Source organism: Mus caroli, chromosome 10 (assembly GCF_900094665.2).
Source record: "Mus caroli chromosome 10, CAROLI_EIJ_v1.1, whole genome shotgun sequence".
NCBI lineage: Eukaryota > Metazoa > Chordata > Mammalia > Rodentia > Muridae > Mus > Mus caroli.
Window position 1 is genome coordinate 15,251,131 of NC_034579.1, and position 22,389 is coordinate 15,273,519.

Consider the following 22,389-nt stretch of genomic DNA (forward strand, 5'->3'; position numbering starts at 1 on the left):
ATGGGAATGGGTGGGTAGGGAAGTGGGGGGCGCTATGGGGGACTTTTGGGATAGCATTGGAAACGTAATTGAGGAAAATATGTAATAAAAATATTAAAAAAAAAATCACATAGAACAAAAAAAAAAAAAGAGAAAGTTCACATCATTTACAGAACCATCTGTTAGAGCAGTTCCCTTTTTGCTCTTTGCACACAGGGCAGCGAGGATGGAGAGGAGATGAGATGTGCACAGCACTGGGCAGAGCTGCATGCTCGATCCTGGACAAGCTTGGGCATGCGTACTAATTCGTAGGAGGATAGATGCAGTTTGCTGAGCCTACCTCCAACCTTTGTGATGTTGTAAGTCAGGGCTGAGCCCTGAGAATTTGTATTAAAGGCAAATTCTTAGATGCTGCTGGCCCACCTCACACTCTGGATCCAACAGCGTCAATGTTAGAAGAATTATTATACTGGTTAATTTTTTTAAAAATAAACTTAACACACGCTGAAGTCATTCGAGAAGAGGAAACTTCAACTGAGATAATTGCCCCCATTATATTGGCCTGCAAGCAAGCCCATGGGGCATTTTCTTAACTGGTGATTGATGTGGAAGGGCCCAGCACACTGAGGGCAGTGCCATCACTGGGCAAATGGTCTTGAGTATGCTTATATAAGAAAGCAAACAAAACAAAGCAGTAAACAATATTCCTGCATGGTCTCTGCTTCAATTCCTGCCTCCAGATTCCTGTCTTGAGTTCTAGTTTTGACTCCCCTCAGTGATGGAATATGACATGGATATGTAAGCTAAATAAATCCTTCCATCACCAAATTACTTTTGGTTGTGTTTATCACAAATACAGAAAGATAACCAGTACATCTTGGTTCAAATGTAGACCCTTCCCTTTATTAGCTGTGATGTAGGGGATTTGGGGCTAGTCACCCAAGCCTTGGTGTATTGCTTTGAAAGTTGAACTGTTCCATGTTATAAGACCTTGTGAGGATAAAATGAACCATATGTACATTATTTTAAGGCCTGTGATTATTGCTACTGTTGTTGCATAAGAATCTGTAGGTTTACATCATCCCAAACAAGAGCTGAGAGAATTTCACAAAACCTTTCATAAGGGTGAATGTTGCACCCAATGTGAACAACACAGACTCCAGCAACCAGCATGAAGCATAGATTGAAGAAGCATGGATCCCATTGTCTTTTGAATCTGCATCTGTGTGGTCAGACCCTGGTTCCCTGGGACCTGATTCCCACATGGAAAACTGGAAAACAAAGAACCTACCTTTCAGACTGAATGCTCTCTCTGTTTGAGTTCATGCATTGCAGGAACAACCACAGTGCCTTGCACACAATAATTTTGAACTCTAATGGGATGATGGAAACAGAATCCAATAGAGAGATAATGTAAGAGAAGTTTAGTAACACAGCCACATCCCATGAGTAGCTGTCTCCATACCCACCCCAAAGCCCTAAATACCATATGCCAAGTTGAGCAAACTGGACTTCCAGGACTCCGAGGTGGTTTCCAAATGATGTTCTAAAGTGATCACAAAGCAAACACTTCCAGTCAGTTGACAGCTGGAGCTCTTTTTCCTCGTGGTATTTTGTGGCTGACCTACTACACTCATTTTGTTGTTGTTGTTGTTGTTGTTGTTACCTACCCACATGATCATTAAATGACACATTCTTCAATTCCCTTTTAAGCAGAATGCTAACAATAGAAAAACTCAGATTGCATGTGGTGAGTGTTACAGGGCTCTGAATTTTTTTTTCTGGGTAATGGGACTCTTGGTTCACACAAAGTATGACAGTACAGTGAGTTCTGCATTAATAAACACCAGATAAGCTCCAGCAATCTTCCCTGGATAGGTGGAAGTTCCAGGCTTGCAAAACCTGGGAGTGGAGAGAAGCAAGAATCAAAGTGCAGTTGCTGATCTGGTTGTCTGACCTGATGCCATCTCATGGGGCTGGAATGTGGCTCATGATAGCATGCTGGACAGACTTTCCCTGATACCTCATATTGATTATTGGCTATTTGTCCAGCTTATGTGTCTTTGCTTGTTATGTGGATCACCACTTACCCATTTAGCTTGACAGGATGAACCATACAGAGAAACATGGTATCTCTGAAATTATTCCCATATCTTTGAACAAGCCTGTTCCCATTACAGCAAGTGATTAATCAAATGAAGATGGGGGAAATTAGCAGAGCTTATTGTTCCCTCTGCTGTGTTTTAGATTAGGTGAGTCCTAGGATAGGGATGGTAGCAAGAGACATTTCAACATTACCTGAAGGAATTAGTTAGATGGGCTACATGGTTTTTACTTGGATATGTGGTACTTTATTTTTCTCTACTTTTTAAATTATTAGGAATAAAATACCTTTAGGTTTTGTTTGGGCTTTTTTGTTTTGTTTTGTTTTGTTGATGGGAATATTTCTTCACTAGATACCTCATTATGAATTTTGCAACAACTTGGTTTTCCCTCACTGAACATTAACTTCTGATTTTTCTGCTTCATATCTTGGTTACTTCTGATTTGGGGGATTTTTCCTGACTTTCTTTAATGGTTTAGCCACACAGAGCCTGAATTTTTTCATGTGTAAGTCACTAGCAGCGTCTCTGGTGGCTTCCAGACAGAAGGTCTTCCCGTCAGTTCTAGTCTGTTTTTACTCTGTCTCAGCCACCCCAGTCCCTGGCCATCCTCATCGTACGCCAGAACACAACCTTTTCTTCTATTAATTTGATTATCTCCAGCGTTTCATCTCAGTCACGGGAAGCTAACTATACTTAAGGGCCCTACCTGGGTCTTACCTAATAGTAGCACTCCCAGAGTCCCACCCATCTATAAACATTAGAGTTGGATTAAACCTCTGTCCTTTTAATGACTTACAGTGGAATTTGAACATGAGTCCATGGGGAGCGAACCATACTTAAGCTATAGTGTCCTCTTTATATACAGATACAGTGTTCTACTTTTCTTTCTCATCTTTCCTCAGACCTCTAGCTCGTAAATTTTACCAGCCTCCCTCATCTTTGCCTGGAATTTATTTATTTGTTTCTGTGCCATTCTGAACTGACTGGCCAGTCATCTTCCCACTCTGTCCCATATAGCTCTTTTCAGGACACTTGCCAAGGTCTCTCACCTAATTTCTAAGGCTGTCTATCAGATTTTTAAGTGATTCGAACTGACCGCACGCAGCCTCCAGGATATCAAGCTGATGTCACTAATCGTTAAAAGCTGAGTCAGCTTCTCCTCTGCATCCCTTGTGCCTTTCCCTCTGGATTCTGCTCTCTTCTTCCCTTTTCATTAAACACTCTTTACTTCTCTACCTGGACAGTATCAACTGTTCCTCTTAAAGTCGGTATCAGGTAACAGCAGAGACTTCTCCCACCTCACCAATCCATTCTCAGAACTGTATCCCCACATGACCTATAGTGCTTTTAGTGAGATTTACTATAGAACATCACGGATTTGTATTTAGAAAGAAATCTGGGTTGACGTCCTAGTGTTTGTCAGCCATGTGATCTTGGGCAATGTAAACTGAATCTTTGCTGAGATAGACTTTCCTCTCTGTCTGCCTGGAGGGGTGTTATGAGAACTAAGATAGAATTAACTGCCGTATAATAGCCGTGCCATAAATCCTCCTCCTTTCCTCTTCCCTGTGTCCTTGAGGCAGCGATGACACTGTCCATTTTGTATCCTGTAAAGTGGCAATCATGGACAAGCTGCCAGTAAACAGTTACTGAATTCCCGCATCCATGTCCTGCATCTTTTGGTAAAGCTAGCACTCCACACACAATACAGTTTTGACTTGTTGTGTATTTCCCATATTGCCTATTGAAATTGAGGTTGTTAAAGAAGAATATTCTGTATAGAGAATTTCTTTATATAGTGAGCAGAGACAGTTAAGAGATCTCTAGAGTGCCAACAATGTACCTTGTACATTGTGTGTTCCAAGTCTGGTCTGGAATAAAAGAGGCCTTTTTTTTTCCTTGACAAATTCAGTCATAATCATGACATGTGAGGAGTTTCCCTTTCAAGGTATTGACTCAGTACTATGGTTCTCACCAGCAGCAGATCAAATATGAAATGGTTGGTTAACTCATAACTTTGCATGTGTGTATGTGTGTGATACATAGAGGAGAATTCTTAATGAGAAAATCTGTCTTAGTCTATTTTGTGTTGTTACAACAGAATACCACTGGCAGGCTAGTTTATAAAGAAAAGGAGCTTATTTGGATGACAATTCTGGAGGCTGGAAAGTCCAAATAGTATGATATTGGTAGTTAATGAGGTCTGTTCCCTGGCTGTGTCATAGCATATGACAGGAGAGAGAGGGAGAGGCTTAACCCATTTCATGACACCACCAGTAATCCCTTCATAAGGGCACTCATGACCCAATCACTTCCCATTAGACCTCACTAAAAATTCTAAACATTTGGGATTTCACTGTATTAGTGACCAAAATTCCAACACATGCATTAAAGAGACAAGCCATATCCAAACTATAATGTTCACGATGTTATGCACCATTATCTATAGTAAGAATCTAGGATGTAAAACAGCAAAGAGTTAGTCTATAGTATTGTTGGTGGTTTAGATGTCTCCCAAAACTCTCTGGCATTTGAACACATGGTCCCCAGTTAATAACTATTTAGGAAGGATTAGGAGGTGATTTTGAGGTTTCAAAAGACGTGTACAATTTCAAGTTAGCTCTCTTGCTTCCTGTGTGTGGATTGAGATGTGATCTCTCTACTGCTCCAGTGCTGTGTCTGCCTGTTGCCATGATCCTTGCATTAACGATGATAAAACTCTTCCTTCTGTAAGCTGCTTTGGTCACGGTACTTTATCATGGCAATGGGAAAGTAGTGAGTGGAGATAGAAGGAGAGCGTAGAATTAGCAGTTAAATAAATTCTTTTTAATTTTTTTGGAAATAAGACTTCAAACTAAATACATTTTTAAAAAATTTTGATGTAGTGAAAAGGAAATAAAAATTATTGCAGTGAAGTGGCCTGTATTCAGATTCGACCTCTGCTATTTATTAGATGTGGAACCACCTCATATGAGTTGGTCAGATCTTTTGTTTTATTTTGTTTTGTTTCTCACGTTTCAAAAGTAACAACAGTATGTAAAGGTTCCTGTAAAATCAACATACCTGTGGGTATGCCCACTTGAGTTCACCCCATCTGCAAGAGCCATTAACAAATGTGACCTGGAAGATCAAAGCTTAAAGAAGAACTTCTCGTGATAGTCCCAGCTCACCCTGAAGACAGACAGTGTACATAGATATTCATTCATCTGTCATCTGAAGGATGATGACATCCAGCTGTCACCATCTGCCTACAGGTCTGTGTGATCATGGTCATGTGTAACCTTCTGTAGGCTGTGCTGCCCAGAGGTTAGGCCAATGCAGTCTGGGGTTTTGCTATGACTATATTTTTTAAAATATGACTAACATTTAAATCAGTAAACTGAATAAAGAAGATCTCCATCCAAAATACACATGAGTCCTTAAAGCCTAAAGAGAGGAAGCTGACACCCAGTAGAGCTGCAATTCTGAGTGCCAATTCTGGGACTCAGATAGTTTGTTTTACAGAATTAAAACATTTTAAGAACAGTTTGGTGTATATATCTCTGTCTCTCTGCTCATGGGTGTGCTTGTTTATGGGTCTGCAAATGCTCAGACATGAGGAGGTCAGAGGTTAATTTCAGTATTGTTCCTCAGGCTTTCTCACTGGCCTGGCACACACTAATTAGGTTAGGCTAGCTGGCAGTGAGCCCCAGGGCATCTACCTGGCTGCTCTTCCACAGTACAGCATAGCAAATCCTGTGCTTCCAAGCCTTGCTCCTTTATGTGGGTTCTGAGGCTCAAACTCATGTCTTCATGCTTTTGCACACACACACACACACACACACACACACACACACACACACACACTTCTGACTAAGCTCTCCCCCTACCATGGTTCTGCAGATTTTGACTTGCCTGGGTCAACTCCTTAAAAAATGGTGTGTGTGTGTGTGTGTGTGTGTGTGTGTGTGTGTGTTTGAGGGAGAAAGAGAGACACAGAGACAGAGAAAGTTCCCGTTAGTTCACTCTGCATCTCTGGAAAGCTTGCTCACTAGGAGGTAACTGAATGCCAGGAAAAACTACTACTGACATTCATGGTGTCACAAAGGACACATTGTCAGACTCTCGGGAAGTGCTAACACTTAGTGAACTGAAGAAGCACACTAGTTCACAATCTATGCCTGTCTTTGTTGCGGGAAATATTTAAAAAGGTCAACCCGCCATCTCTTCTGCCTTGCTGATCTGTGTTCCCGCTATTGGCGGGGAACACAACACTATGTCCCGGGTGGTCCCGCTCGGTGTGTTCTCACCCACCGCTGAGCTATTCTCTCCCAGCTAGCGAGTTCATCTCCATTCCATGCAACGCCCCATACACCCGACCATCAGCCATCTCAACACCTAGTTACTCAGTAGAAGCATGATTCTTAAAGCTTAATCATCTAATCAGATTTATATTACAATAAGATCACAATTTACAAGATGCCAATACAATTTCAGAGCCAATTGATAAAGATAAAGCTTTAATCCAATTATTCTAACCTTGTGACAATCGCTACTTGAGGCTGTTTAAAACCTCCGTGTTGGCCTCTCTTCTTCTCCCCTCCTGCTACCCCCCCTCTCTCCTTGTCCCCCAAACTCCTAGCTCTGCCTCCCTTTTCCTGTCAAATCATAGGCCTGCCACTGCCCTAATGTGATTGGACAGAGAAAATCCTGCAACGTGTCTTCTATTGTTGGATACGTTTATTCTCTGCCTAGCTATACATGAACCATTTGAGGGGAGCCTACTCCATACTGCGGTGCTCAACAGTGATGCTGTACAGAGGAGAAAAAACTAGGTAGTCTTCCCACAATTTAAATATGAGTGGAAGGTAAGGGGGGGCTAGTGGGGTATGTGCAGAAGTAGCGGACCAACCGCTACTTTCAAACCCTAGTTTCAAACCCTGAAACTAGTGTTTTCAAGTGAAACAGACTGAGTCTCATGTAAGACTTGGAGGAAGTGGGAGGGATGGACTCAAAATTCACAGGGTGTAAAGAAGAGTTGATGAGAAAGGAGGAATGAAGTGTCTCCCATGAGACACTGGGAACGAACGTGGGGGTGGAGACAGAATTTCCCATCCTCTTAATGATGCTAACATTCCCATTCCTCGGCACCATGAGACACAGCCCTCTTGTTCTGAGGTACAGGCACCGAATGTAAGGAGAGCAGGTCTTTCCTTTTGTAGATCCGGGTGGTGGAGGCCAGGATGGCACTGTTCTTGCTTCAGTGCCTGTTCTCTGCTCTGCTTGAAGGCCTGACAAATTCCTAAGGGTGGGGGAGGCAGAGGAGAAAGCCCAAAGAGCCCCTGTCAGTCTTGGTGATGTGGTTTCATTCTTGAGCTATCAGCTGGCTGACTAGGCTGGGCGGAGGCCCCTCTGAATGTACAGCTGCACTTCATAAATGACCCAGAAGCCACCCACTTCCTTTCCCAGTAACTACAAAGAGCTGGCAAATTCGTTCTGTTGTCCCAGATGGGGAAGGAAGGGCTCAGTTAGAAAGGGAGAGGTAGAACGTTAATTGGTAAGAGTGAAAGTGCCCTTTCTCTAAAAGCTCAAAGTGATCCTGTTACTGTTTTCCCCAGAAGCGCCTCCGCCTTGTAGGCCACCAGTCTCTTTTACCAGAAACACAAATCCTAGATGTAGTGCCCTTTAGAAACTTGCTTGGTCCATCTCCTCCATGCTTGCTCAGTAGGCTGTGGTTGCTTAGCAACCAGTCAAGAAGCATAGAGGTAGCCTAAGCCTTTGACTTCTTTCTGGCCTTGAGCTACGAGGTCAAGGTTGTACCCCTTCCCGCAGCACTGAACCTGACTCAGAAATTGTAACTGAGCTCATCCTTAGTCTCTCACATCATTTTCCAAGTTCTTCCATGCTCCCTCCTTAGCTCTCTTTGGTTATGGTACAGTTAGTATGATGTAATTCAGAGTAAGCTGGGAACAAGGGGCGGAATCTGGACCTTAGCTAGGCCCTAACCTAGCATCCAGCTCCCTCCAGTTGCAGGAGCGGGGGTCTAAGGCCAGGCCACAGCCTTCAACCTGCCTGCATGCTCAGCTGTGAGTAGACCATCATCACCTTCTGAATCATCGGACCCAGGACAGATGGCTAGGCAGCTGGCTGTTCTTTTTTATATGAACTCACTGCCAAGCCAGTTTCACGGTGACCTGATGGCCTCTGGCAGCCTTGGGAATTCAGACCTTCAGCCATTTGATACAGTTGATAGAGTTGGTGTTTTCCAGCCCTACCGCATTAAGTCCGAATTCATACCTTACTCTCCATTCTCATTCTCAAAATAGGACACAGGGAGAAGTAATCCATCTTCAGTGCACTGGCATTCCCAGCCAGGACATAGTTAGAAAACATTAAGGTTACCCCTCAGCTCACATAATTTTCTAAGTCTCCATTTAAAGCCAACCATATGAATGGACTTTGGTGTTCTCCTGTGTATCCCCTCTGTTTAAAACATTTCGGTTGTTCATTTCACTGAGGTTTGGACAGCTGTAAGTCACCATCATGCACATAAGATTCCCACTGTGGTAGAAGGTGTTGCCTCAGAGTCTGAGCCAAATCCAAGCCCACTCCTTCCCAGAGATCTCTGTTTTGCCTTATGAATGCACTTGTCATCTGCAAGGCTCCACATGCACATGAGGGCAGAGGCTGTAGCTGTCCTGCCTACCTCACTTTTGCCTCTCAGAGCCTGACTTCCCACAACTTCAGAATGAATATTTATAGAGGAAATGCCTTGACACTGAGCACTATATGTGTAATTGTGCCTGTGTCTTTCTCCTACACTGAATGATTCACAAAGATCAGAACTGTGAAGAGAGGGCCAAGTCGATGAAATATAAGGCTGACATGTATTATGTCCCTATGCATTGGCAAGCCAAATGATGCTCAGACCCCATATATGCTCAGATGCCAAAATATCTTTTCTTTACCATAAAAACAAATAAACAAACACCAAGGCAGTGACCTCTAGTGGCTAGTGGCGAGGTAGGATGGAAAATAAAAGCAAAGAGGAGAGTTTAGAAGGAAAAGTCTTCTAAACAAAACTAAACCCTTACAATTTTTACTTTTTATTGTCAACTTTACTGGATTCAGCATTTCCTTATAGACAAATACTTCCAAAGCTTGCCCCTGAGGGTGATTATGAAGAGGTGTAACTGGGGAGGGAAGATCTGCCCTGAGCAGGCAACACCATCCCATGGACTAGGATTCCAGACTGGATAAAAAGGAGGAAAAAAATCCTAAAATGAATGTCTGCACTCATCTCTCCAGTTCCTGAATGTGGATGCAGTGTGATCAGCCACATCACACTCCCCCACCAGTTCCTGACTGTGCATACAATGTGACCAGCCACATCATACTCCCCAACCAGTTCCTGACTATAGATACAATGTGACCAGCAGCATCACACTGCCACACCAAGCCTTCTCCACCATCATATAGATCCCCAGGCTCAAAATGAAGCCTTTTTTTTTTCTTAAGGTACTTCCATCAGGCATTTTCTTATAGCTGTGGGACAGTGACTAATATCACCCTCAGCAATAATCACACAGATACATTTACTGAGAACTTCCTATCAGACTTGTACTTTAGTATTTCATTGATTCCAACTATGAAACAGATATGATAGCCATAGCATTTGTGCAAGGAGATCTTGGAATGCTGACTAGTTGAAATAACTTGCCAAAGCTGGCAGATAGAGAAGTCAGAATTACATTACAAGTCTATGTCCAGAGTTGACCACCAGCCCCTGGCTAGATGAGGTTGTAAGGATAAGGTCCAAGCTTCACTCATCTCTGTTTAACTCATAGCCAATTGGCCTGAGTCCTAGGCAGCATGTACTAACTTCATGCAGGAAGAGGCATGGTCAAAAACACCAGGACAGGGTAATTTTTATTTGAAAATGTTCCTGCATGAAAGGAAAAGCCAGCTTAGAAGGGGACAAGTAACAACAGTAGTCTCAGTGCAACAAAAGAAAGAATGTAACATTCTGTATATTTGGAATTCACAGCGTTAAGCTAAAAGAGTATTTTAAAGAAGTTTTGAGAAGTCAAAGCATAGGAAACTGTTGGAAGGCTCCTGAAGATCTTTTGTTCTGACTTGCTTTTTTGGTAGAGGCTAAGCTGAAGAGGGCCAGTTGGGGCGAATTCTTAAAAGTGTGTAAGTAGATGGTCCATAAGTAAAGCAATTAGAAGCCACAGTGTCTGGGCAGTTCCCCACTATAGCTCTGGGCAGTGTCTGCACTCCTGTCTCCTGTCTAGTTCTTTTCTCCTGGGCAGACAGTTCCACTCTCAGAGTTGTCGTCGTGTGGCTTCCTCTTCTTCCTGCCTTCTCCAGAATGCTTATGTGCTATAATTAGCTCCTTCTCCGAGTGACTTCTCATCTTCTTCCTGACATTTAAAGAAAACGGAAGGAAGTGAAAGCTAAGAAAATAAAAATGAGTGTGCAGGCTTGTAACAGACAATTAAGCATATTTCCAGGGTAGCCTGGACTTTAGACCTTTAGACACTTTCAAGTTGATGGGAGCCAGAACTGTATTTCATGATTCGTTGTTATTTAAAATATGTTTACTACCATAATGTATGCATAACTGATTGTCAATGACCCAGTTCCTTAGAGGGCACTCACTGCACATTGCATTTTGTAGCAATAGAATCATCACCACCTATCAGAATAAATAAACATGGGTTAAATCCTAGCATTCATGGTTGGCATTACCAATAGTGCAGTACCCTACACTCGCTCTTGCAAATGATTAAATAAGCCAGAAGGGGAGCCTGAGAAACAAGTTACTGTTGTATGGTTGTTCTATTGCTTAACGCCGAAAACTTCCCTAACTTAGGCTGGTAGAAAAGAATGATTCCAAGAAATCCCTATGTGCTTTGTGAAGTGGAGATGGATGGTCAGGTTTTTTCTTTTTAGTACTTTATGCTGTCTTTCTAGGGAAATACTAAGTTATTGAGTGTTAGGATGAAGACACACCTCTGCTGCTCTCCACACTCAGCTAGGCAGTCTCTCCATGATTCCATAGAGAGCCAAAGCTGTTTCCACAGTGAGATCTGTGCTCCCATGTATGGCCCAAGGCTTCTTCCTTGCTGGAACACTGTTAGGACTTTAAAACATTTTTTAGGTTGGAATTATAACTTAGAACCCACAGCCAGGAAGTTTTAGTTTTTGTGACATTCCAGTGGTACCACCTCCCAGCTTAGTCCATTTGCTTTCTCAGTAACATTCTTCTCTTGTGAAAGGCTAGAAGTGACTTCAACATAAACCATTATATTTCACAGTTTTTACATTCCTTCTACAAATAAAGTGCAAACCGTTTTGCATAAGATAGTCTCTTTATAAATATAAATAAATAATATACCAACTCCTTTGCATGTTAGGTTTCTTCATGTCCTTTGTTATAGGTTCTAGCATAGTTGCATAAATACAGAGGAAAAAACATTTGCTCATAGGGCACCGTATTTATCAAGTTACCCACATCCTTCTGTGGTTCATTGTAAAGAGCTAAAACCCAAACAAAACCTCTCACCACGTCATCCAGGTCTGTTGGTCCTCACACTTAGATAGCATATCCTAAGCCCAGTGTAAATATGAACTCATTTCATGAATAGACCATTACCCACGTGTGGTTCATATAAAAACAAGGCTCAGGCATTGACGCTTATGCTAAGGCCATGTCACTAGAAATTTTGTGACAACAGAGGGGAATTCAAAAACAATCAAAGGTCTCATGAATTGCTCATCAGTGTCTCCATCAACACATTTGACATGCCATCTGTGACCCTCCTGAAGGGTCATCTACAGCCATCATAAGCTAGGATTTTTACATGACAGAAAACTTAGATTGATCCTACATATTGAAAATCAAGGGTTAGAAACCTCTCATTCTATGATCAAGTTCAATGAGTGACAGTTTATATACTAAAAAAACCTTTCTTTGTAGGAGTTAATAACTTCACATATCATTATTAATATCAGGGGGCTTTCTGAAATCAAATGAGAAGATTTCTTTGACAGGTACAGTTTTCCTTTGTCAGTTTAAAGTCTATAGTGAAGGTAGTTGAAGGTTTGTCAGTCTAATCCACCTGGTTTAAGATTTTATTATGATGCCCATGATATCATCCACACAGAGAAATGAAAGCATGGAGCACTACTTCAATGTCTCTGTGTAACATCAGTATGCACATGGGATTAGTGCAGCCTGAAGCTGGGTCATTTGTTCCAGGCAATTATCATATCTGTTCAGTTGAAATAATTCAGATGAAGATTCAACTCTTATTTCCCCATGGATTTTGATCCTTACTCTTCCTTTTTCTGAGTCACCATCACCTCTAAAAATCTGCTGATCATCACCAGGGAAGGCTGTCTCTTCTCTTAGATGTCATAACGACAGCAAAAGAATTAGTTAGTGTATGCCTTGAAATGTTATAAGTATTCCCACAGATCCCCCCAGAAACCCTCCCTGGAAGATTTAACTATTTTGAGTGGCAGTGGCTACCCCAAAGACGCTTGTAAAGAAGAACACTCATGGCTCTACTTCCAATACTTGCGAGTAGAATTTCCTGTTTTTAGCAGCGACACATTTGTGACTTGTCATTCAGTGTAGCTTCCTTTTACAATGCAGCTCGTTTACATGTTATAAGTACTTTTGATGGCTCTTATCTCCATCGCTCTTTAACATCATTTTTAGTTCCTTCACTTTCACTCTTTTGTCTTAAGTCCTTTCTTCTTCTAAATCTTACTCTATGTAGTGTTGGATATATTATCTTGCAATATACTTTCAAAAACAAATCTCAAATCTCATTCTTTTTAGCTTTTCCACTCTTGCCCCTATCTAAGCATCATAGTTTATCTAGTTCTATGAATAGCTCCCTCTGGAGAGACACATGATAAATACTGCAGTGATCTTTTAAAAACAGCCACCTACATTGGATCAGTCACCCACCTTTAATGTGCAAGTCAAGGTGTGATACACCATTCTATTGTTTAAATCCCCCAATGGCTTCCTGTTGACCTCAGAATGAAGTCCAAACAGATGAGCTGCCTCTTCTCCAGACTCACCAAGGCACCTCCTTGCACTTTAGCCACATTGACCTTCTCATGTGCCTCTGATGTGTCAAGTTCTTTTCCACTTTTTTGGAATTTTAAGCAGAAAATTAACCCTCTAATTACCACAGAGGTAAGACTTTGTGTGGCCATACTTGGTTGGTTGTACTGTTTTTGATTTAGCACATTCTGTAAGGACATTCATACATTGATCTAATCCAATACTTTCAAAGCCAGTGTGAGAGCATCTATCTTACTCTTGTGTTGGATATATTATTAGCTCCCAGCTCCAAGCCAAGCTCTTGCCCTTGACTTTGTGATGTTGGGCTGGAACACTGAAAGCTCTCTTTCTGACAAATATAGTATCTATTCACTTATGAGTAGATATTAGCCATTAAGTGATAACCAAGCTATAATCTGTAGATACAGAGAAGATATAGAGCCTCAACTGGCCATCTTTTGTAGCGAGGTAAGGATTCCAGTGGAGGGACTAGGTTGTATTTAATCGAGTTGTTGACCAAGAGGGTCCTATGGAAATCCCCAAGCTGATGCTAAGACATAGGGTTGTTCTCTGCAAACTGAAATGTGGGCCTCACTGCTGAGGACAGCATTCATGCAAGTCGTTGAACATGGAGAAGTCAAGCTGGTGCCTACCTGGAGCCTTCGTCCCTACATTCCAGTCTCTTTTGTGCAGGAAGGTACTCTGTAGACTACCCAAAGAAAAATGTGGACAGTAATGCAGTCACAAAACCTTTAACGTACAATCTGTCCTGCCTGCAAAATATGCTAGGGCAATGGTGGCACAGAAGTTACAGGAGTAACCAACCAATGCCTAACATGACATAAGGCTCACTCCTTGAGAAGGAACCCATAGTGATGTGTTAGAATAGCAGCTTGCATCTGAACACAGCATACCAGGCCAAAACAGTTCCACATGTAAGCGGTTTATTAGGAGAGAAAGGGGGAAGGTGGCAGCAGAAAGAAAAGGAGGGGGAGGGGGGACAGAGAGAGAGGGAGGGAAGGGGCATTCTCCTTTTATATATATGGATAATGATGTAACACAGGTAAAGGTGGGAGGAGAGCTAAGTGAATTCTGGGAATATGGTGGCTGTTGTCTTGGAAACAGGTCTGCAGGTCCCACCTATGTGATGTCACAGGTTTCAGAGGTCCTGATGCCAACACATACCCCATACTGCTTGAGTGACCAAGAATCAGAGATTAGATAGCCCAGAGACTTAGGATTAAACCAAACACTACCCATCTAAAAAAAATCAATAAATTGATTTTTTAATGATATTCTGCTATACTCATAGATCAGTGCCTTATCTAGTTATTATCAGAGAGGTTTCCTCTAGCAGCATATGGGAGCAATGCAGAGACCCATAATCAGACATTTCACAAAGAGAGAATCTAAATTGGAGGTCTCTATCAAATCCCTCTTGTACTGGCTGGTTTTGTGTGTCAACATGACACAAGGTAGAGTCAGAGAGGAAGGAGGCTCTGTGGAGGAAGGCCTCCATAAGACCCAGCTGTAAGGCATTTTCCTCAATTAGTGATCAATTCGGTGAGGAATGGGGGGTGGTGCCATCCCTGGTGGTCCTAGATTCTATAAGACAGCAGACTGAGCAAGCCAGGAGAAGCAAGCCCATAAGCAGCACCCCTCCATGGGCTCTGAGTTAGTTCTTGCCTACAGGTTTCAGTCGTGCTTGAGTTCCTGGCCTGACGTCCTCCAATAATGGGCAATAATCTGGAAGTGTAAGCCAAATAAACTCTTTCCTCCCCAACTTGTTTTTCTGCCATGGTTGTGACAAAACAATAAAATAATCCCTACCTAAGACACCTCTCCTCAGAGCTCAGGAAATCTCTCAGGAGGCAGAAGAGTGTAAGAGTCAGAGGGGATAAAGAGCAACAGAAAACGCAGAGCTCTGACTCAATTAAGCAAGGCTCATATGAACTCACAGAGACTGAAGCAGCAAACACAGGGCCTATATGGGTTTACACCAGGTCCTCTGCATATGTATTATAACTAATTAGCTTAGTATTTTTATGGGACCTCTATGAAAACAGGAGAGTCTCTGACTCTTGTGCTTGCTCTTGGGACTCTTTTTATTGTTGGGTTGCTGTACCCAACTTTGATATGAAAGTTTTTGCTTCATCTTATTGTATCTTACTTTGTCATATCTGGTTGTGATCTCTTAGAAGCCTATTCTTTTGTAACAATAGACAGAAAGGGAGTAGACCTGGATAAGAAGGAAAATGGGGGAGAATCTGGGAAGAGTAGAGGGAGGGGAAACTATAGTCGGGATGTATTATATGAGAAAAGAATAGATTTTCAATAAAATGATGTAATTATGAAAGAAAGAAACCAAGAAAGAAAGAAGGAAGGAAGGAAAGAAGGAAAGAAAGAAAGAAAGAGGAAGGAAAAAGGAAGGAAGGAAGGAGAAGAGAGAGAGAGAGAGAGAGAGAGAGAGAGAGAGAGAGAGAGAGAGAGAGAGAGAGAGAAGAAAGCCATCTTTTACCTGTGCTGGCTTCCTGTTGAGTTCTGCCCTGTCATTGTATGGTCAGGCTCTCACATGTACCTGTGTGCTATACAAACAGAATCTCTTGGCAGTTTCAGGGCAGCGAGGTGGGGGAAGATTGCACACATACACACCCCTTACTTCCCTCAGTCCATAGTAGAAAAGGCAGGCTGAATTCTGAGACTTCTATTTCCTGGCAGACAGGCCCATTGTCACATACTATACAGGAAGGCAATCTAGATCCCAAATTTCCATACATGGTACTCATTTGCATAATGATGATACATACTGAGAAACATTTTAGCACCTTCTCTAACTTGAGACATATCACATGCTTGCTATACTGTTTCAAATGAACACAATAACTTTGTGAGATTAGAAAGCAACACTGAGACCCCACCCTCCCCTAAGAAGGAGCACTGCCCAGCTGCTGGTCTTAACTGACTTAAGCTGTTGGGGAAAGTGGGAAGAATCTGGGAGTTAAGCGGAGGCAAGCCTCACAGCCTAGTACAGAGCTGCTGTTGCCTGCCAGACACAGCACAAAGATCTGCATAGGGATGAACACAAGGCTCATACCCAGAGTATCCCAGATGTGTGCACAGCAATAGCGCAGAAGGTTTCAATTAAGAATTTCAGACTTTGGGGAATGTGTTCACAGGTCTCTAGGAGTCTGTAAGTCCTAGTTGTATTTACTAAATGTTTATATAGTATTTAACAGGTTGGCATTTTTCTAAGGACAGTATGACTCTTACCTTAGTTAACCTTCATTTTAAAAGGGTATGAGACAGGTCCCACTAGTGCTATGTTCTTGATGATGAAGAAACGGAAAGAGAAGAAGGCGTGGAACCTGTTCAAGGTCAGGATGCGACCTAAGGTGGAGTTAGTTATGATTCAGCCCTGGAAGCCTGGCTCTCCAACCCAAGCCTCTAAGATAAGATTTCAGAAAGATAATTTGAAATCAGCCAGCTTAGGGACCATGGTGTCTTCCTAACTGTGGACCTCCTTTTACACAAAGACGGCAGACAGTCTAGACAATAGCAGCATGGACCCTCCATGTCTGAGTTCCAGACTCTGACCGAAGTCACACACAGGTGTGGTAGGCTAGAGCTCAACTCCTGGTCACCACAGCATGCTTTTACATGATTAAATTCCCCTCCGGTGATCTCAGCCCTTAATGTACTACACAAGCACTTCCCAGACACCAACCAATGGGAGCTCTCTCTAAGCAACTGCACTCAGGGAACTAGTTTTTCAACTTCTGTGAAGGTTGTCTTCATTTGCATGGGCTCTTCCCTTATCTGGGAGGGCAGTCGGCCACAGTCCTCCTGGACATTATCTGTGCTCCAAGATCAGTGTCAGGTTCTCTGCCCCATAGAGTCAAACTGCATCTAGATTCTTCGTCTTCTTGTACTGGTTGAGACAAAAAGACAAATAATTTTCCGTTTCTTCCTTCTTTTGCTTTGTCCACCACAAGGTCTCCATGACCCAAGTATAACCTGATTTTTCTAACTTTGTTTTTCTAGTAGAACTAACAAAATTTGCTGTCTTTCCCGCCTTTTAACTTTTGGTCAAGGTATCTACTCAATAACTAAAGCCTGAACTCAAATGTGATCTCTAACGCTTTTCTCTACTATGTGGACATAGTGACTTTGCTACACTTCACAAAAGGCTGAAGCCACTGAAATGTGCCTCCTAGAGGCCAGCAGCCTTAGGATTATATGGAAACACAAGTTTTTGTTTTCAGTTTTGTATTGTTTTATTTCTGAGACAGGGTGTCATACATACAACCTGGGCTGGCCTCAAACTCACTATATAGACCAGAATTACCTTGAATTCTGATCTCCTGCTGAAGCCATAGAAACTGAAGGATCCCTTTGTGCTCCCCGGGGGTTACTAGGGAAATTGGAGCATCCCACTTTTGAGTTATTAATCTTATTGATAAAATAATTTAGAAACAGACTCTCAGAAAAGCTCACAATTTTATTAGAGTTTGAGAAAGAACAACAAAGCAGGTGAGCTGTGATTCTTTTTTTTTTTAATTTATTTTTTTAATTAGGTATTTTCTTCATTTACATTTCCAATGCTATCCCAAAAGTCCCCCAGACCCTCCACTCCCACACTCCCCTACCCACCCATTCCCACTTCTTGGCCCTGGCGTTCCCCTGTACTGGGGCATATAAAGTTTGCAAGACCAAGGGGCCTCTCTTTCCAGTGATGGCCAACTAGGCCATCTTCTGCTACATATGCAGCTAGAGACACGAGCTCCGGGGTACTGGTTAGTTCATATTGTTGTTCCACCTATAGGGTTGCAGATCCCTTTAGCTCCTTGGGTACTTTCTCTAGCTCCTCCATTGGGGGCCCTGTGATCCATCCAATAGCTGACTGTGAGCATCCACTTCTGTGTTTGCTAGGCTCCAGCATAGCCTCACAAGAGACAGCTATATCAGGGTCCNTTCAGCAAAATCTTGCTAGTGTATGCAATGGTGTCAGCGTTTGGANGCTGATTATGGGATGGATCCCCGGGTATGGCAGTCTCTAGATGGTCCATCCTTTCATCTCAGCTCCAAATTTTGTCTCTGTAACTCCTTCCATGGGTGTTTTGTTCACAATTCTAAGAAGGGGCAAAGTGTCCACACTTTGGTCTTCATTCTTCTTGAGTTTCAAATTAGATATTTTCTTTATTTACATTTCAAATGTTATCCCCTTTCCTTGTTTCCCCTCCAAAAACCTCTCCCCCTTCCCCTCCCCTGTGAACTGTGATTCTTCGCAGTTGCCAAGAAGTGGGAGATGAAGAGGATAGAAAGCCGTGCCTTTTAAGTTCCGGCCTGTGCAGCAATGGGGTCAGGAGGCGGTCACTAGATAGAAGGCAGCTTCAGAGAAAGAGTGGCTTTAGCCAGTTTCTAAAACAAACAAGCAAACAAAAACAAAACAACAACAACAGAAACAGAACAAAAAAAAAAAAAGGGGGGGGGNGGAAAAGTTAGACTTTTCTGAGTTAGTACTCAGAAAGACAGCCAGACTCTAAGGTGCTCTGCAATGGAAACTCCACAACACTCTCCTCAAGGGAGGAGCTGCCGGGAGGATAAAGATATTATCTCATTAAATGGAGTCTTAGTTCTCCTATTTCCTGAGCGTGTCTTCCGGTGAACCATCTTTTCTTGGAGTCAGGGATGGACATGTGACCTGGCTATTGACAGGATGATGCTGGGGACATCTTAGAATGTCAGACCAGAGACAGACTTGGATTTCTTCTCTCTCTGTCTCTGTCTCTCTGTTTCTGTCTCTGTGTGTCTCTCTGTCTCTCCATCCTGTCTCTGTCTCTCTCGGTGTCTCTGTGAATCTCTGTCTCTCCCTTCCTCTCTCTACAGGGTCTCATTTGAGTAGTCTACAGAGAGAGAGTTCAAGGCCAGCAAGGACTACTCACAGAGATCCACTTGCTTCTATCTATAGAATTCTGGGATCAAAGCCTTGAGCCACCAAATCACTAACCTCTCGGGAATTCTATTCTTTTGAGCAGAAGGAAGAAGATTTCCATTAATGGGCCTCAACAAAGCCCAGATACCTCAATTCTTGTCATGTAGCAATTTAAGCGTTAAGGAAGTGTTCCCTTTTTTTAGTGCAACCAGAGAAAGAAAGAGTGTGGTCCAAGTCCATGAGGAGAGGTCCATCTTCAGTGGCCCTCAAGATTGCTAATCTCTGTCTAGGTACCCAGCAGTGAATCTACTACCTCCAGGGTGCTGAGATTAAAGATGTGTTCCATCAAGCCCAGTATATGTGGCACTGAGAATCAAACCCAAGTTTCCAGGCATGTTAAGCATCCTACAATTAAGTCTCATCCCAAGCTTGGGAGTTTGTTAAAATTACAGTCTCAAACCCATGTCAGAATCATTGAATCTTTATTTGTATTAGATAATTTATGTGGACTTTAAAATGTGAGGAAACTGAGTTAAATAATATCAAGCTACATCCATATTTATAAATAATATCAATTGCTGACCTACAATATCAGATTGCAATTGACTCATACATTATTGAATTTATGCTCCTTTGTATTATCTCTATTCTCAAGGCTCTGGCATTTTCTAAGATACATACCATCAGACAAAGGAAGAAAACTCTATTTGACAGACGATTTTGCCTGGACTGTATACACCTTACCTTATAGTGGTTTCTCCATGAAGTGAAGTATTCATACAAAAGAGAAACTGGTATCAATAGATTTTGATGTGAATATTTAAGCTAACATGCTCAAAAGTCTCTTCAGTCAGGCCTTCTTTGAACTTCTATAAAAACCACCCTCACACACTTCAGCATTTTATTGTTAATGTTGCCACTTGAGAAGTTATTTCATTGCAACGGATGGCAGTGTCTAAGTCCACAGGCAGGCTGGCTCTCACAAAAACGGCTCACGAGTCAAATGAAGATGAATGAATCCTACTTTTATTTAATCTACACTGAGAGAAGAATCAGTATAATTTGACTTGCTTTATAGCACACGGCATGCCAGCAACCATGTTAAGTGGTTGTTCTGTCTCTGCCACACCAGCCTGCCTTGGTCACTGAGAATGAAGTTGAACTTGGTCAGCCAGCCTTTGCAGCAGACAAAAACAGTATCTAGAACCAAACTAGGGCCATGGCTGTTATATGCCAATTAACCTGATGAGCTCCTGGGATTCCATTTGTGCTCTATGAGTCAAGGTCACAGGATGTCATAATTTCACAAAGGAGTTGACAAATATATGTACAGTGTCTCACATATACTAATATTGTGCATATCAGGTGTCCTGGCCCTGTACTTGCTCTAAGTGGTCTTCCTAACATGTCTGATGCAGCATTAATTTACTTACAATATGTTTAAAAATATGAGCCTCCTCTTCTCAGTTGTTCTCTTCCTCAGCAGAATTGAATGTTCACCAACAACGTAGCCAAGGTCCATGACACCTGCTCAGATACAACGCCCTCCACTTCTTTGTTTGCTGTTACTCTTGCATGTACAGTAGTCTCCAAAACTCATATGCTGGAAGTTTGGACTTCGGTGCAACAGGATTCCAGGGCAGGCCCTCGAGCAGTGAGTGACTTACTCAATAGGATGCTTGCATTGTGAATAGAGGAGGCAAGTAACTGCAGGCACGTCTTGAAGGGTCTGTTTTGTCCCTGGACCCCTTCTCTCATTCTCTGCTCGCCAGCTGTCATTGTTACCTAAGTAGCTTTGTTCCATCTGGAATGTTCAGCCTCTCTGGGGGCCCAGAGCCAATCAGCCATGCACTGTGCTTCTGAACCTGAGATCCAAGACAACTGTCTTCTACTTTAAGTCAGCAAAGGCTGATTTTTATACTCACCTCATTAGAAGTGCTACAAATACAGGAATTTTCTGTTGTTTTCTACTTGTGTGCTTTAACTCCATGTGAACACAGTACAAAGTCAGTACTTTAAAAAATAACTGACTAGAATCCTGAAAGAAGCATTGGGTGGGTTTGGCGTAAGAGCTAAAATGAGTTTTGAAAACCACAAGGAGGTTTTCAAAGAGGATATTAATGTACTAGGACATGAGGGACAGAGGCTTGGAACAGGAAAGGCAGAGGACAGTGACTGCCATCCTGTGGCTTTGACCCTTGTCCAGATGGGTGCCGATCCCTTTACAGGCTCAAGGATATGGCATCAATCAGTGACCTATCTCTGAATCTAAGGAAATCACCTTATTTCTGGAAATGCTCACATATTAGTCAGGGTTCTCTAGAGTCACAGAACTTATGGGTAGTCTCTATATAGTAAGGGAATTTGTTGATGACTTACAGTCTGCAGTCCAACTCCCAACAATGGTCAGCAGCAGCTGTGAATGGAAGTCCAAGGATCTAGCAGTTGCTCCGTCCCACAAGGCAAGCAATCAAAGAAGAGAGAGAGTAAATCTTCCTTCTTCCAATGTCCTTATGTAGGTCTCCTGCAGAAGTGTAGCCCAGATTAAAGGTGTATGCCACCACACCTTTAATCCCAGATGATTTTGAACTCAGAGATCTCCCAGTCTTAATCTTCTGGAATTCATAGCCACTATACCACAAGATCTCCATGCCAAGATCCAGGTCAGAAACTTGTATCTCCCAGACTCCAGATTAGGACCACAGGTGAGCCTTCCAATTCTGGATTGTAGTTCAGTCCAGATATAGTCAAGTTGACAACCAGGAACAGCCACTACAGCTCACGAAATTTTCTATGCTCTCTATGGACCCTGGTTTTCTGCTAATTTTACTCACAAACTGGTTTAAATGATATCCTTGAAATAATAGTTCAGTGAATAAAATACATATTACTGAGGAGACTTCAGAGCCATTATGAAGGCCAGTATTTTCATATCAACCCCATAGGGTTACCCTTCCTTTTACTTAAAAAAGAATGGAATGTTGCAACCTGGAGAACCTTGGGGCCACTCAAGCTGTAGACCATGTACCAGTCAGTTTGGCTGCTGTTAGAAGGATCCCTGCCTAGTTCTGTTTACTATCCCTTCTTATTCTGTTTTTGTTCTTATAGAAAAAGAGTATGATTTCTATTCTTCACATAGAGATATAGACTTCTAAAATTCTAAGATTAGAATTACTTAGTAGAAGAAGAGGAGAATGAAAGAAAATAAAACTTGAGACCTGTGATTCATGTAATGTATGTCAAATAGCCCAAAGAGTTGTTTGTGAGCTTTGAAACCTGGGGCTGAGAACGTAGCAGAACAGGCC

General features: G+C 42.3%; 1 long non-coding RNA gene across 1 annotated transcript in view; it reads left to right on the plus strand.

Moving 5' to 3' along the window:
- The window catches only part of LOC110304069, a 63,975-nt gene that overhangs the window by 18,987 nt on the left and 22,599 nt on the right, over positions 1 to 22,389 (plus strand). The window contains exon 2 of the long non-coding RNA XR_002379009.1: positions 6,819 to 6,931. This is a non-coding gene — a long non-coding RNA (uncharacterized LOC110304069). The remainder of the gene's footprint in view (positions 1 to 6,818; positions 6,932 to 22,389) is intronic.